A 16,294-nucleotide genomic window follows, 5' to 3' on the forward strand; every position below is an offset into this window, starting at 1 on the left:
TATTAAGGGCTTTCAGTGTTTTATTGGTGGTTCTAGATGCTGAATTTGGGCTTAAGCTTCAGTACTTATCCATTTGGATTTTTTTTAAATGAACATTTAACTGTCCAAATTTAATGTTTTCATTTGATTACATAGTGAGGTTTTTTTGCTGGTTTTTGGCAAATAAACTGGAGAAGATGGCCATAGTATATGGGTGGGGTTTTTTTTCATTCTAAGGTTCACCTGACAAAATATTTCATTGTATCGTTCCAGATTTCTCCATTGTTGAATGTAAAGATCTCCATGGTAACTCAAACCCCCAGCCTCTTTGTAGCAGCCTGCAAGAAGCAGTTTTCAACAGCTCAAAGGTCTCACGGCCAGGTAAGAACAACAATTTGAAAAAGTGATGTTTTCACATCCATTTTATCAAAACCATAGAATCTGATTTACCGTATACGACGGAGTAAACTATTCTTTTTTAAAAAAAACTGGGCCACAATTAGATATTGAATAACAAAATATCCAAAGGAAAAAAGTGATAGAAGCTGGATTTTTTAAAAAAAAAAAATAAATCAGTCCAATGGTAACTGAATATTTTTTTTTTTATTGCAAAAGTTTTACAATTACATTTTCACCCCTTTTTTCACCCCCCCACCTCCCTCCCCAAACTTCCCATCCTCCCTAACCCTCCCTGACCCACCCACCCCCCGGACTTCCCTATTACATACTCATAACTAATAACACTAATATATAAGCCTGAACCCATCCCTCCCCCTATATAATTTTTCCTCTTTAATATTTCTAATACATTATTTTCAAATAAAAGCTATTTGATACTTTCTAGTTTGGTATTTGTTCTGAACATATTCTATCCACCTTTTCCATTCCCATTCATAAGTCTCTTGTGAACAATCCTTTAAATACGCTGAAATCTTCGCCATCTCTGCAAAACTAGCCATCTTCAAAGTCCATTCCTCGATAGTAGGCAAAGCTTCATTCTTCCAATATTTACCTATCAACAATCTTGCTGCAGTTATCATATACAATATTAATTTTATTTCACCCCGTGTAAAACCCTTAACTATACCCAATAAAAACAATTGTGGAGAAAATTGAATTTTTTTCTTCAAAACATTCTGCATGACCCACCAAATTTTTATCCAAAAAGCCTTAACTTTCCTACAGGTCCACCAAACATGATAATACGTAGCATCCAAACATTCGCATCTCCAACATTTTGGCTGAACATTAGGGTACATACATGACAACTTTTTGGGATCTAAATGCCATCTGTAAAACATTTTGTAGAAATTTTCCCTCAGGTTCTGGGACTGTGTAAATTTAACATTCTGAACCCAAATATTTTCCCATGTTTCCAACATCACTGGTTCTTCAAAATTTTGTGCCCACTTAATCATACAATCTTTAACTAATTCAGTTTCTGAATCCCTTTCTAGCAAAACATTATAAAGCCTTTTAATATGCATTGGACCTTTCTCTCTTATATGTCTAACCAATTCTTCCTCATGCAACATAATACCAGTTTTTTGGTCCTCTTTCCATCTCAATTGTAATTGATTATATTGTAACCAATTTAAATTAATTCCTTCGTCCAACAGTGTCTGTAATGTCTTCAGCTGCCATCTGCCCGCATCTGTAAAAAGAACCTCTTTGTATAAAAACCCCCCGAGTGACATTATATTTGTATTCCACAAAGTATGACCAAGATCCAGCCATAACGGTATTTTATAATCCCATTTGAGTCGGTGCTTCTTCCAAACTCTCATCAAAGATTCTCTAAGTATATGACTTTTAAATACTTTATCTATTTTGTCGTCGTAAAATAAATAAGCATGCCATCCAAATTCAAGATCAAAACTTTCTGCATTCAATATTCCAGCCTTCTTATTTCCAAACCAATCGCTTGTTAAAGTTAAAGCTGCTGCATCATAATATAACTGTAGGTTTGGGAGTTTAAGACCTCCTCTTTCTGGAACATCTTGCATAATTTTCAATTTCACTCTCGGCTTTTTCTCGTTCCAGACAAACTTATTCACGCCAGACTGCCAGACTTTCAGTTGTTTATCACTTTTAAGCACCGGAATCATTTGAAACAAAAACAGAAATCTTGGCAAAATATTCATCTTAACTGCTGCTATTCTTCCAAGTAAAGACAGTTGCAGCTTTTTCCAAGTCTCCATGTCTTTCTGAACCTCTCGCCACAACACCTCGTAATTATTTTGAAACAATTTCATATTTGATTCTGCAACCTGAACTCCAAGATATTTTACCTTAGGTACAATTTCAAAACCTGCCCTCCTTTCAAGCTCATGTTTACGATCTTGTGTCATATTCTTAACTATCATTTTAGTCTTTTTTGAATTCAGTCTAAAACCTGAAACTCTACCATAGTCTTGTATAATGTCGTTCATCAGGATTGTTGATTCCATTGGTTGTGATAGGGTAACAACCAGATCATCTGCAAATGCCTTTATTCTATAATCCTCTTGCCTTATCACTATGCCTTTCAGAATTTTTGAGTCCCGTATTGTATTTAGCAAGACTTCCAATGTTAAAATAAATAAAAGTGGGGACAACGGACATCCCTGTCTTGTTCCTTTTTCAATTTTAAACTCTGTCGTCAAACTTCCATTAATGATAATCTGTGCTTTTTGCTCTTGATAAATTGCTGAAATCGCCTGTATAAATTGGTCCCCAAAGCCCATCTTTATTAAAGTCTTTAGTAGAAAATTCCAATCCACTCTATCAAAGGCCTTCTCCGCATCCAAAAAAACCAGCACTGCAGAAATCTGTTTATTCTTATCAAGATATTCCAATAAGTCTATTACTTGCCTTACATTGTCCTTCATGTATCTGCCCTCAATAAATCCCGCTTGGTCCTCATGAATCACTTTTTGGATTACTGGCATCAACCTGTTGGCTAATACCTTCGCATAAATTTTATAGTCTGTGTTCAAAAGAGATATTGGTCTGTAGTTCTCTGGTTTTTTAGGACCAACTTGTTCCTTTGGTATCAAAGATATATAAGCAGTTGTCCAAGATGGGGGTATTCTACCCCCTTGTTGAATATTGCAAAATAAATCTCTAAGTTGTCCCACCATTTCAGCTTGTAAAGTTTTATAATACACTGCAGTCAAACCATCCGTGCCAGGAGCTTTGGCTGTTTTTAGCTGCTTAATTGCCGCTATTATCTCCTCCTCTGTTATAGGATAATTCATTCTTTCCTTTTGTTGATCAGTAATTTTTGTAACTCTCTTATCCTTTAAATATTTTTCTATAAGTCCATTCTGCACCTCTTCTTTGGCATATAATTTAGTATAATAATCCACAAAAGCTTCTTTAATTAATTTTTGTTGAAAAATTTCTTTCCCTCCAATGTCAATACTATCAATAGTCCGTATACTTTGTTTTTTCCTCAGTGTGTAAGCCAACCATCTGCCCGGTTTGTTAGCGTTGCAAAATGTATTATGCTTCGCGTATTGTAAACTTGTTGCAACTTGTTCCGCCATAAGCATTTGAAATTGGTCTTTCAAAAGTTTTATAGCGCTTCGTATTCTTTCATCTGTTGGGTTTTTAATAAGTAACTGTTATTTATTCTTTATTTCCATTTCCAACTCAGATCTTTTCTTTTGTCGGAACAGTCTATGTTTAGAATTCATGTAGATAAGTACCCCTCTCATATAAGCTTTACTTGCGTCCCAAACAATTTCAATTGGAGTACCTTTATTCAAATTTATTTCAAAAAATTCATTCAAATGCTTTTTAAGTTCTATTATATTTTTTTCATATCTAAACAAGTTCTCATTTAATCTCCAAGAACGTCTCTCAACCTTATCCATCTCGATTTCTATCCATACAGGGCTATGGTCAGTCAAAGTTCTTGGAAAAATCTTTGTTCTTTTTGTCTTAACAAATAGATCATTTGACAACAAAATAAAATCAATCCTAGAAAAGGATCTATGTCTATCGGAAAAGAAAGTGTAATCCAATTCATTTGGATTATGTATTCTCCAAACATCTTTTAGTTCCATATCTTCTTTCATATCAAAAAAGGTCTGCGGTAGTCTAATTCTAAACTTTGCCAAGCTCTTTTTGTCTAATTTAGAATCAATTACTCCATTCCAATCTCCCATAAGTAAAATAGATCTATAGTCCCATTGCAATATTTTAGTATGTAACATCTTGTAAAAATAATCCTGTTGTTGGTTGGGAGCATAAATTCCAATCAGAAGAATTTGACCATTTGCTGTGAGCAATTCAATTGCTACAAACCTACCATCTTGATCTACTTCTATAACTTTTGCTGTTAATTTTTTATTTACATAAATAACCACACCATTCTTTTTCTGCGAAGTTGAAGATATATAATGTACTCCTAATTTTGAGTTTATCAAATATTTTTGATCTTGAGTTGTAATATGCGTTTCTTGTAAACATATTATATCATTATTAAATTGTTTCAAATATGTAAATAATTTCTTCCGTTTCTGTGCTGAATTCAACCCATTAACATTCCAAGATAGACACTTAAGGGTCATCAGCCTGTTTCTGGAGCGCAGAGCAAAATATTTGAAGTTCATCCAAGAGCTTCGATCTTGCTCCTCCCATAGCTCCACTCTCTTGTGGGGTACTCTTAGCTGCCTTCTTGTCTTGTCTTTCCTGTTGTTGTTGTTGCTTTTGTTTAAGTAACTTGGATTGAGCTCTAGTTATACGTTGATCTTTAACTTCAGTCAACTGAATCAAATCCAAAATTGGAGAAGAATCCAACAAGGGCTCACTCAGAAAACCTCCTTCTGCACCTTGCACTTCTAATTCCTGCTTAGACTGTTCTTCCAATTGCCTCTCTTCACTCTCCTTAATCTCCAAAACTGTAGATGTACGTGGAGATGGTGTTCTTTCCTTAAGAATAGTACTATAAAAATGTTGTGCCTTCTCCACGGTGTTCAACCGATATCCTTCTCCCTTATATCTAAAAATTATCCCAGCTGGTGCATCCCACCGGAAGGGTATCTGTAAGTCTTTCAATTCCTTAACAAGAAAACCAAATTCTTTTCTAGCTTTCAGCATTTTAGGAGGTAATTCTTTAAAAATTACAAGTCGTGAGCCCCCCACTTGTACAGAGGTGTGAAAAGATTTTTGGAGGATTTCATTTCTAATTTCTCTCTCAGTAAAGTATATGACCACATCTCTAGGCAGTTGTCTTTGTCTGGCCACCCAAGAGTTCACTCTGTAGATTTTATCTATTTTATGAAATACCAAATCAGGATTAACTTGTAAAATCTTAGCCAGGGCTTCAGAGCAAACTTGTCTCAAGTCCTGTCTCTCCTCCTCTCGAATTCCCCGAAGCCGTATGGCAAATTCCATCGCCCGGAATTGTATCATGACAATCTCATCTTCAATTCTCTGCATTTTATTGTCTACTTCATCAATTTTATAATCATTATCTTTCATCCTAACATTAACTTCTGATTTGAGTTCTTCAACTTTAAAATCAACTTTCCCAATAAAATTTGCCAGGCCAGACGCCACTTCTGATATTTTTTTGGTCACCATATTTTGATTCTGTTTCACCATGTCTTTAACTTCATTAATTTCCTGCAAAAATTCCTCATGTGATTTTTGAAGTTTATAATCTATTTCCTGTTGAGATTCTTGAAATTTGTCATCCAAAGTTTTAGAAATAAATTCTTTTAAATCTCCCACATCAAAATCTTTTTTCTGAGTCTGTATCTGTTGTGCTGGGGGAGGCTGTGCTTTATGTGTGGGAGATCCACCTCCTGTTGCCTTCACTTCCTGCTTCTTTGAGGCCATCCTGCCACGTAGGCTAGTTTTACTAAAAAGGGAAGTTCTTCTTCCTCTCCACAAAGACTTTTAAAAAAGTCCCCCAGATTTAATCAAATAAGAACCAAAATAAAGCAAAGTCCAATATTGAAAAGTTCCTCTCTTATTTCTCTTGTAAAAAAAAAATACAAGCGAAGCAGCTTCGTGGCAGTTTAGAAACTTTGTAACAAAGCAAGATGAGTTCAGCAATCCACACTCGCCCGCTCGTTAACTTTGAGGCTAAGCGCCATATTTTTACAGTTCACTTTCACTCATCCGCATTTCTCAATCAAGTTAGAAAGCCAAGAAAACTCTAGTACTTGCGATTCCGAGTTTCAGGGTTCAAGTAACAATATGCTGCTTATTCAGGCTGGTTTCTTTTCTTTCAATTTAAAGTTTCCTGTAGCCGGCTTGTTCTGCGAAAGCAGACTTGTCCCACGCCGCCCGGAGTTCCAGCAGGTCGAATGGGAGCCGCTCCTGTTCCCTCCCCAGAAACTGTTCCCTGGGGGGGTTGCAGGGGCTCAACCTGTACCCTGCGATCTCTCTTCAAAAATCCTAAAGATTTTTGAAGTTTTCGAGCCGCTTCTTAGTCACGAAGCGGCTCTACAAGCAGCGGGGCTGGCGGAGCTTCAAAAGGCACCGCCGCCGCCGAAGACGAGGAAACCGGAAGTTCCAATGGTAACTGAATATTAATAGAATCCTGATCAGTGGATTTATGTATAGTCTTTTTGGATTAGTACTTTGTTTTCAGCACATTCTTCCGAACAATCCAATAATGTTTATGGATCTATATATTTTTTGTGAACTATCTGATGTCTGGAGCATATTATTAGTTATTTCTTCACACACTTACTTCCCATATGTAAAATTGTTCCATTAATTGCCAGCATTATTCAGAAAAATAATCCAGGCTTTTACAAAGAACCAATATGCTTCTTGTAATGACTTATACAGACCAGCAGTGCAAAATCAGTCTGACCAGCAGAACTTTTCTATGTGATAGCCTATAGAACTGGAGACTTGAGGAAGGACTTCTCATCTCACACAATACATATTGTCCCTTATGGTAAAATATGTAATTGCAGTCTTGTCATATATTTTTTTCAGATACTTCCTGGTACTTCATGTTGTGAAGGACTTTCTTTTCCTCATGTGACCAGTGGGGCTATACATGATTCTGTTGTGACTCATATCTTTAAAAATGACTTTTCTAGATTGTTGATCACAATCCAGTCCTATACTACCTGTAAAGTCAGGAACTATAATCTGGTTTTATAGAAATTCTGTGGCATTTTCTGTCTATCTCTGTGAAAATTATATATTTTAAATATATTTATACAACTTTTTAACCTACTGTATTCTGTATAAATGAGATTGAGATTTCATTATACTTTTCTATGTAAAGTATGTCTATAGATGAGTTTTACAACTATAAGAGTCAAAGATGCACGTATCTTCTAAGTATAATATACAAAATCTTCAAAATCTAACTCTAAACATTGTGTATAAACAGGAGCAATTATAACATTGAAAAACAGCAGCAGTAAACAAAATGTACTAATCCAGATAACATCGTAAAACCACACACACACACACACACACACACACACACACACACAATTAAAAAGCAAGAGTTTTGAAATAATTAAAATATAAGGCAGTGGAATCATAAAATATCAAGATTAAAACTCTCTTGATATTTTATGATTCTACTGCTTTATAACATTTTACTTATTTTGATACTCTTGCTTTTAATTTCGTGTGTGTGTGTTTCTGTTAGTTTTATGACAATCAGCTTTGTTGAAATGCTGATATTAGATGCTTTCCTTAATTATACAGAAAATCAAAAATTTATTACTAAAGACGTTCTTCCTCATGACATTTACCTCAGTGATGAAGTTTATTACAACATCAGTTGAATGTCTAATAGGCTTTCGGTAAATAAAAACAAACTCAAGGATAGAGCAGTTAACTTCTCTGTCCCTTTAATTGGTAGAGGTTAACACTTAAATAGCAACAATTTTAATATATAAAAATAAAACATTTTAAATGATAATTATATGTTTTAACCTTCAGTATTAATTTGCTTTTTAAGTATTGAAAATTTTATAATTTGTATCTTTTGCTTTTTCATTATTTTAAGTGTTTATTTACCAGCATATTTGAATCCTGGTAGGTATACAAAACATAAATATTTGCTTGCCTGTGTAGTTGCTATCTGAATACATCTGCTACACTGTGTGCACAATTATTAGGCAAGTTGAGCATTAGTTTTATTATTGAACAACTACCATGCTCTCAGTCAATCCAAAATGTTAATAAATCTCAAACCACAATATTTAAGAAAGTAAAAGTGAAGTTTTGGCTTTCTTAGGAGACTATCTATGTGAGCACAATTATTGGGCAACTATTAGTGTGCAGAATTATTATGCAACTAAATGAAAAATGAAAATCACTCATTTATTTGCATCTGTTAAAGTAAGACTAATAAACAACTCAAAATGTGCAACAACTCAAAACAACTCAAAATAATAAACAACTCAAAATTTCTGACATTTCAAAAAAAATAATAATCAGTGACCAATATAGCCACCCTTCTTTTCAATAACAGTCATAAGACTTCCATTCATGGGGTCTGTCAGTTTCTTGATCTGTTGATGATCAACATTTTGTGCAGCAGTAACCACAACCTTCCAGATACTGTTCAGAGAGGTGTACTGATCTCCTTCACTGTAAATCTCCAGTATCTTCAGTTCTTTCTGCTATATGGAATATTGACTGTCATGTGATTTCTCTGTGTTAGATAATTTGATAATTTACTTTCAAACATAGTTTTCAGAATGAGATTTTGAAGTAGGGGCAGCTATTGGTAAAGCTTTGCTCCCTTGCCTTGTGTGGAATATGAATTGGCTAAATTTATAATGAATAATCAGTTACAGTGGCACTGATAAGCTTTGCCTGAAAGAAGCTTCACTATCAAACTGTTCAATGCTCACAAAATATTTGTGGGTCTTGAAATATACAATAAATTCACTGAAAATATTCCAGGCTTTTACAGTCCTATTTACAAAGCTTTTCTCTTTATAACCATCATTAATGGAAGAGGTGAGGAGAGGAAAAGTAACAGTAATATATTTCATTACTAAATTGCCTCATTTCCATCAGAACAGCTTAATCAGTATTTTTGAAATCTGATGAAATCATACAACAACTTCAAAACTTACTATCTGTCTGACCTGCATAATTGCTCCCCAGGGAATATAATTATGAACTCTTGAATTGAAGCAGAAATATGGGGTGATATTTAGCAGGTTGTAAATGATAACAGTTTGCTTGTTTGCCAAATTAGCAGGGTTCAATCATGCTCTGTATAGAGAATGAAGTGACTATTCAATTATACTTTACTGCTAATAAAATAAAGCTGGATATTTCATAACAGTGAAAGTTGATACACATGAAATCTTGATATGCATCTTTAAAAGTGCACCAAGTTTGATGACATTTGCTGAAATATTGCATAATTACTATTATAACAAGCAGAAAAATTACATTTATAAAAGAAAGATGATAAGAGCAAATGTTTTTTATTTATTTTTTTTGTATCCTGCCTTTATTATTTTTACAAATAAGCAAATACAGATACCTGTGATTGAATCCCCTTATTTTAACTAGAAATTCTATTTCACCCAGAAATTATATCCATTTGCATTTCCATTGATTCCGTTACAACAAAAAAGTTGCTGAAACTGTGATTATGGAAATGATAGGGCTTGTGGTATCCCATGTCTTAATGGAAAATATTTATGAACAATTCTTTATACAAGATACTAAGCTTTCTTTCTTTTTTTTTCTTTTTTTTAATGAGTCTTTGTACAAATTGTTACATTCTCTTTTTTTATTTTAAACATTAAATTTTGCAAGAAAAAATATAAACAGGTTGTTTTATGGAACATTTGGCTACTATGATTTTATTTTGGTAACAAACATGTTATTCATGTTTATTGGCCAATTAATACTGTGGCCAATTAAGTTTAATAAAGGTTGAGAATTCTAGCCCTTGTCAGCTTTTCAAACTTTTCTGATATCCATAATATGTTTCAAAAGTTCAGCCAGATGTTTGGACTGGATTTGGCATCTTTATTCACCTATCAAATTGGGATAGACAGATGCTGTTGTTTGATGACTTTAAAGGTATTATCATAGTATGTAAACTGTTCTGGGTAAAAGTGTCTTTTGCAATTGAGTGATGGCGATTTGGTCAATGCCAATAGTGTTTTTATTATTATGGTACTTTGCACAGTTGACCAGATGTTCGGACTGGATTTGGCATTTTTGTCCACCCTTCCCAATGTTTGATGGTGTTACAGATACCACCACAAGATATAAGCTGCTCCAAGTAAAGCTGCAGCTGACCGATGGTGAATTTGTCAGTGCTGATAGTGTTCAAATGGTGTTCCGGTTGTTTTGGAATTGTATCCAAGGTGCCTTTTACTATTGGTACTACCTTTCTTTTTTTTTTGCCACAATTGTTCTATTTCTATGTGCAGGTCTTTGTATTTTGTTATCTTCACCAGTTCTTTCTCTTCTAGTCTGCTGTCTCCAGGTACTGCCACGTCCACTGTCCAGACTTTGTCTTTCTTATGGACAGTTGTTAAGTAAGGGGTGTTATGTGACACATATCAGTTTGAATTCTAAAGTCCCAGGGTACTTTAGCTTCTTCATTTTCTGTGATTTTCTCTAGTTTATGGTCCCATCAATTCTTGCTTGCATTTAAATGATATTTCTTGCAGATCTTCCAGTGCACCATTGTTGCTACTTTGCTGTTGTTTGTAGTCAGTTTGTGCAATCTTATTGCAGCAGCTTTCTTCAGTTTCTTTGCAGAGAGAGCATTTGCTATCTTTTGCTGTCTTCTCAATTCTGACTTTATATACATTTGTTCTTAAAGCTAGGTCTTGTGCAGCCAGAATTAGCCCCCCTGTCTTTCTTCAACTTTCTTGCTCTTAGCTATTGCCAAGTCTTGTTGTTATCTGTTTTCCCTGCTATTTTTTTTTAATGTACTGGCCATGTAATGCTTTGTCTTCCCATGTCTCTTTTCTGTTCTTCATTTCATCTTACTTGTAAGCCAATTTGGTTTCTCTAGTACTCAGCTGACCTTCCTGGTATAGTAGTTTCAGTGTATCATCTTCATTATACTTAAAATATTCTTCCAATGCCCTTTTTTCTTCTTCAGCCATCTGATATACATGCAACATTCCATGTCACCTATTTTCCTTGTTACATAGAATCTGTCAACATCAGTGCGTGGATAAGGACATGATTCATTGTCATTATTTTTCTGGTCTTCCTATCTGCTTGAGTCCAGTCCAATAATCCAGCTGTGTATCTAATGACTGAAATTGCCCAGGCGTCAATTACCTTGATTCTACTGCCTCCACTGAATTTGGACTTTACAATCTTCTTCACTATCTTGATGTATTTATTAACTTTTTTTTTCTTCAGTGTGCTTGATATTGTCAGCTTGATATTCTTATATCCAGGCATTTGTAGTGGTCATTTTCATCCTGACTCTTGATGCTATTTTCAAAGGGCATCTTGATTCCTTCAGTTTTCACTATTATTCCCTGTTTAATGACAAGTGTGGCACATTTATCTAGTCTAGGGGTCCCCAATTCCTGGTCCGTGGAATGGCACCAGTCCGTGGCATGCCAGAAATTGGACCATGCAAACAAGCAAAGTCCCATCTGTGGGATGCAGGCAGCATGTGAAACCATGCTCCCTCCAGTCCATGGAAAAGCCTCTCTCCACAGAACCAGTCCCAAAAGGTTGGGGGTTGCTGATCTAGTCCAAACTCCACTACAACATTTTGACTGTATATGCAGCCAGTGTTGAGTAGTGATTCTATTTCAAATGGTGTTTTTCCACACACCTTCAAATCATCAATTTAAAGGAGATAGGATACTGTGGCAGATGTTTTTGATGTTTGATAGCCATGGCCTGAGTTATTCAGTTTTGTTGATAGATGAATCAGTGCAGTGACAAACAGTAGTAATAGTGAGGAATAGTGAAGATTCCTCTCTTGATATTTATTTATTTATTGGTTTCATTTATATGCCGCCCTTCTCCGGAGACTCAATTTATATGCCGCCCTTCTCCGGAGACTCAGGGCAGCTTACAATGCATTAAGCAATAGCCTTCATACTTTTGTATATACCTGCTTAGTAGGGCTTTCGGCCTCCCCAAGCGGTGTTCTTTTTTATACAAAGCAGGGTGGATTTAAATCACTAGTCAGTAAGGCTTGATTTAAATCATAGTTTTCTACATAAAGATTAATTCTTGCTGGTATAACTTTAATATGCAAGTAGATGAAGATTTTTTAGAGTAACAACTTTTCATATTAGTTTTTTTTATCCCCAGTTTAATAGGTTAATCATTCATATTTGGACAACTTTTCTGTTGTACTTAGGAAGGAGAAAAATAATAATTACCTTAATAATAACAATTTAAATAGATTTATTCAACTGAAACAATAACATTACAGCATATGTTATTTGCTTAAACAAACATCCATGTTTGTTAACTAATTTGGCTAAACAATATATATATATATATTAAGAAACTTAGACTGTCAGCCCAGCCTACACATGAAAAACTTAAATACTGTCCTCTGTAGCTCACTCGTCATCTTCATCTTCTTCTTTGTTCATAATCTGGAAAAGAAAAACAAGCTTTCCTGCTTTATCGGGTCCCAAACGATTTCTCAATTTAGAATGAATGAGTCCAAAGGAAGAGAATATTCTTTCAACGCCTGCAGAAGAAGCTACTGCTGTTAAAAGTGAAATCATTACTTGAACAGTTTCTAAATCCAAGTGCTTAAGTGACTTCCACCAGTTCACTGGTGTGACTTTCTTTAAAATATCTTCAGCAAACATATATTTCTTGAATGATTCCCCCCCTTAGCTTTGAAGTTTATTATAGTTGGCATTACAGATGGATGATTGCTGGATACCCATGTCATAGCTAACTCCTCTTCCTCAGCTCTTAAGTTTTGACCCTGATACTGGATATTGACAATATTTGCCAAAAAATGAGCTGGAGACAGTACTTGTCCCATTCGTTTTTTTAATGCTTGTAATTTAATTCTGTCCATGTGTAGTTCTGGTTTTTAAGTGTTCACTTCAGTTCCTTCCAAATTTCAACAGCATATCAGCAATAAATCAGCTATTTTTCTGTATTTTGTTTAAAGCTTTAGAGATCGGTTTCAGGATGCTCAGCATATGTTCAACATTTCTCTTAAGCCCAATGTTGAGGATTTTGGCCATGACAGTGCCATCTATTTTATCTTGATTTTCTTCACAAACTGTCATCAGAATAGGCCAGTTCTTGATATACTGCTCAAAACAGTCCACCACAGAGTTCCATCTAACGTCTTGTGGGAGCGTTAGTTTGGTTCCACCCATCCTTTTCAGAGCTGCTGCAGCAAAATGATTGTTACGGAAGTATTTAGCAATTTCAACAACATTAGTCTTTATTTCTGGAACACTTAAGTCTTTGGCTAAAAGGTGCAGCAAATGAGCACTGCAACCATATGTTATTAGCTTTGTATTCCCTTCCTGCTCTTTTAAATTTCTTCTCATCTTGGATACATTTGCAGCATTGTCTGTGACCAAACTGCATACTAGACATTTGAATTTTTGTTCACATGTTATTATAGCTTTTACTGCCACTTGTAAGTATTCTGCTGTGTGTGCATTTCCTGATGTATCAATTGTTTGTGCAAGGAAGACTTTCCCTTCTTCTGTTGTTATACAAGCATATACAATAGGATCATTGTGGACATTACTCCACTCATCAATACTTAGGTTAACAATTCTACCTTTCAGAGCTGTTGCACATTGCTCCATTTCTCTGTCATACACTTTATCCAGCAGTTTCCCTGCAACATCTGCTCTGCTGGGTGGACTGTATCCTGGTCTCAGTGACTGAACCATATTAATGAAATGTGGGTTCTCAGTCAGACGGAAAGAAGAGTTCGTTGCATAAACAAACTGGGCAATTTTTTCATCAATTAACTCTTTTTCTAATCTGCTAGTTTTTATCACAAACTTATCTATGGTGGTTCCAGGAGGGAAGGTTTTTTCTTTCTTTTAGGTGATAGTGATATGTGGCTGTGGGTGTCTGATGATGATGATGCTAATGAAGCACTATCCTGGATGGATAACTCTGAAACTGTAGAACAGCAGGATGGTGATCTTGAAGGTGGATAGTTTCCAGAATCCATGAATTCCCCTAAACAAAAAAGTCAATGCTGTTATTTTATTGTTTATACAATTTCTGCTTATTGTACACAGCACTGCCCTAAAAGGAATATTTGCTTTTCTTCATAACTGTACCAAATGACAATAACATGCAGTAATAATAAGAAATATAATTTTGCTCAAACATGACAGTTCAAGGCAGTCTTTAGAAATATGATTCAATAAAAATGTTTACCAACCTGAAGATCCTGCCTGTTCAAATGTGTTTCTTTGGTCATCTTCATCACAGCACTTCTCATGATGTTGCCTCATTCGGGCCACCAGGCCTTGCATTTCTTTGTTGCAGTGTTTGCAGTTTGCACGCATGCCTGCCTTACCGATAGGTAAAGGAACTTCATTAAAATATTGCCAAACTGGGTCTCTTTTACGGCCTGCTGCCATTATAGGTTTTTTCCTCCAAGGAAAGAATGTGATAAACCTCAGGTTATACACACAAAAAGATCCAAAACTTGTCTGTCTGTGGCTGTGCAGTATTGTGCTCAGAAAGTTTCACTTTCATTTTGTACTGCTTGTCTGCTTGCCCCTAGCTCTTCACACTTAGTTTCACTTTTTTCTTGTGCAGATCTATTCCACTCCAAACAATCAGAAAAATATTGTTTCTATTCTATTCACTGAACTTCTTGAAACTTAGCACTGAAGGGGTTGATTCTGTATTCATAGGTTTGTAGAACAATAGGATTAAGGTCTTTTTCTCAACTCTGTTCATGTTATAACATTTTTGCTGTGAAGAAGAGGCATGTGATCTCTGCTGAGTCAAATTCAGTTTTGAGAACTGCAAAAGTAAACCAAGCATCTGTGATAATATCTTGTAGGCAGAGAAACTGCCCAATAATCTTACAAAAACCTCTGGAAGAGCATGACATTGTGAATGGATTAATGGAATTTATTTACCAAAAAAATTAAACGCATACAGCCTTATTCTACATAATTAAAAAACTAATCTTTATTTCATGATGGAATAACCTTTGGATGGTAATATATTTTCCTCAAAAAGCATTTTATTTAAAAAAATCCGATTTAAATAAAAAAAATCCGATTTTTTTGATTTTTTAAAAAAAATCATTGATTTTTATCCACCCTGATACAAAGTCAGCTTATTGCCCCCACAATCCGGGTCTTCATTTTACCTACCTCGAAAGGATGGAAGGCTGAGTCAACCTTGAACCTGGTGAGATTTGAACTCGCAGTAATTGCAGGCAGCTGCCAGCTAAGTGCTACTTAACAGCACTTTAGTCCGCTGTACCACCAAGGCTCTATTAACCTCCAATTCCATCACCTTTGACGAGCAACCATGTTTTTCATTGTGCCATTGATCATTGCACAAAGCTTCTGATGTTTCTACTGATTCCTTTTATTTCTAGGCACGTAATTATACAAATTATCATGTGGCATGGAGTCAAATGCCTTCTTGTAGTAATCAATCCATACTACATTCAAGTTGGTCTTCCTTCTTTTACAATTTTTCAGAAACATCTTGTCAATTAGGAGTTAATCTTTTGTTGAACGGTTTCCTTTCTGCTCAAGTGGAAGAAGCTTGTTTTTAATTAGATGCTGTTGGACTGTATCAGCTACTACACCAGTTAATGATTTGAAAGTTAATTGGCCTACCTGATGCTGCTTCTTTTGCTAGATTTTTCATTATCAGATGAAAAATTATCAGGTTTTGTCAGATGTTAACCATGCTTCAATTTCATCTCCTTACAATCAGATGTTTCAACCCAAACCCATGCAGTTCATTTTCACATGCTCCTGACCAATTATTCCTTGCCCCTTTCTCCACTATTAGTGTTGTTATTACAAGTTTTCATTTCAGCTTCTTTTTTATCTTTTTATCTATCTCCTTTAACCAAGCTGGGTTCTACTTGTATTTCTTTGGGTTATCCTATATCTTTACCCAGAACTGCCCTGTTTCTTCCTTGTCAGGTGTTCACTGCAGTCTCTCTATTATTGGATTGGTAGAAACATTTCTAATCAGACTGAAATTGGAAATTCTGCCTTTAATTTGCAATTTGAGCTTCATATTTGCTGATACTTTTAGCTTTAGCTACCGCGTTTTCCTGAAAATAGGACCTACCCCAAAAAATAAGCCCTATCAGGGGGTGGAGTTGGTGGATCAGAACAGTGGCCAGCTGTGGGAGGCTCATCCGCACACAGCGGCA

At 35.3% G+C, this 16,294-nt stretch overlaps 1 protein-coding gene across 2 annotated transcripts in view; it reads left to right on the forward strand.

The window, feature by feature from the left end:
- The window catches only part of TBL1X (transducin beta like 1 X-linked), a 167,757-nt gene that overhangs the window by 87,156 nt on the left and 64,307 nt on the right, over nt 1–16,294 (forward strand). For both annotated transcript variants that reach the window (XM_070943469.1, XM_070943470.1), the window contains one exon: nt 253–360. The gene's annotated coding sequence lies outside the window, so the exon portion shown is untranslated. The remainder of the gene's footprint in view (nt 1–252; nt 361–16,294) is intronic.

Source organism: Pituophis catenifer, unplaced genomic scaffold (genome assembly GCF_029215685.1).
Source record: "Pituophis catenifer annectens isolate HBS135680 unplaced genomic scaffold, rPitCat1.0.hap2 SCAF_4, whole genome shotgun sequence".
Taxonomy (NCBI): domain Eukaryota; kingdom Metazoa; phylum Chordata; class Lepidosauria; order Squamata; family Colubridae; genus Pituophis; species Pituophis catenifer.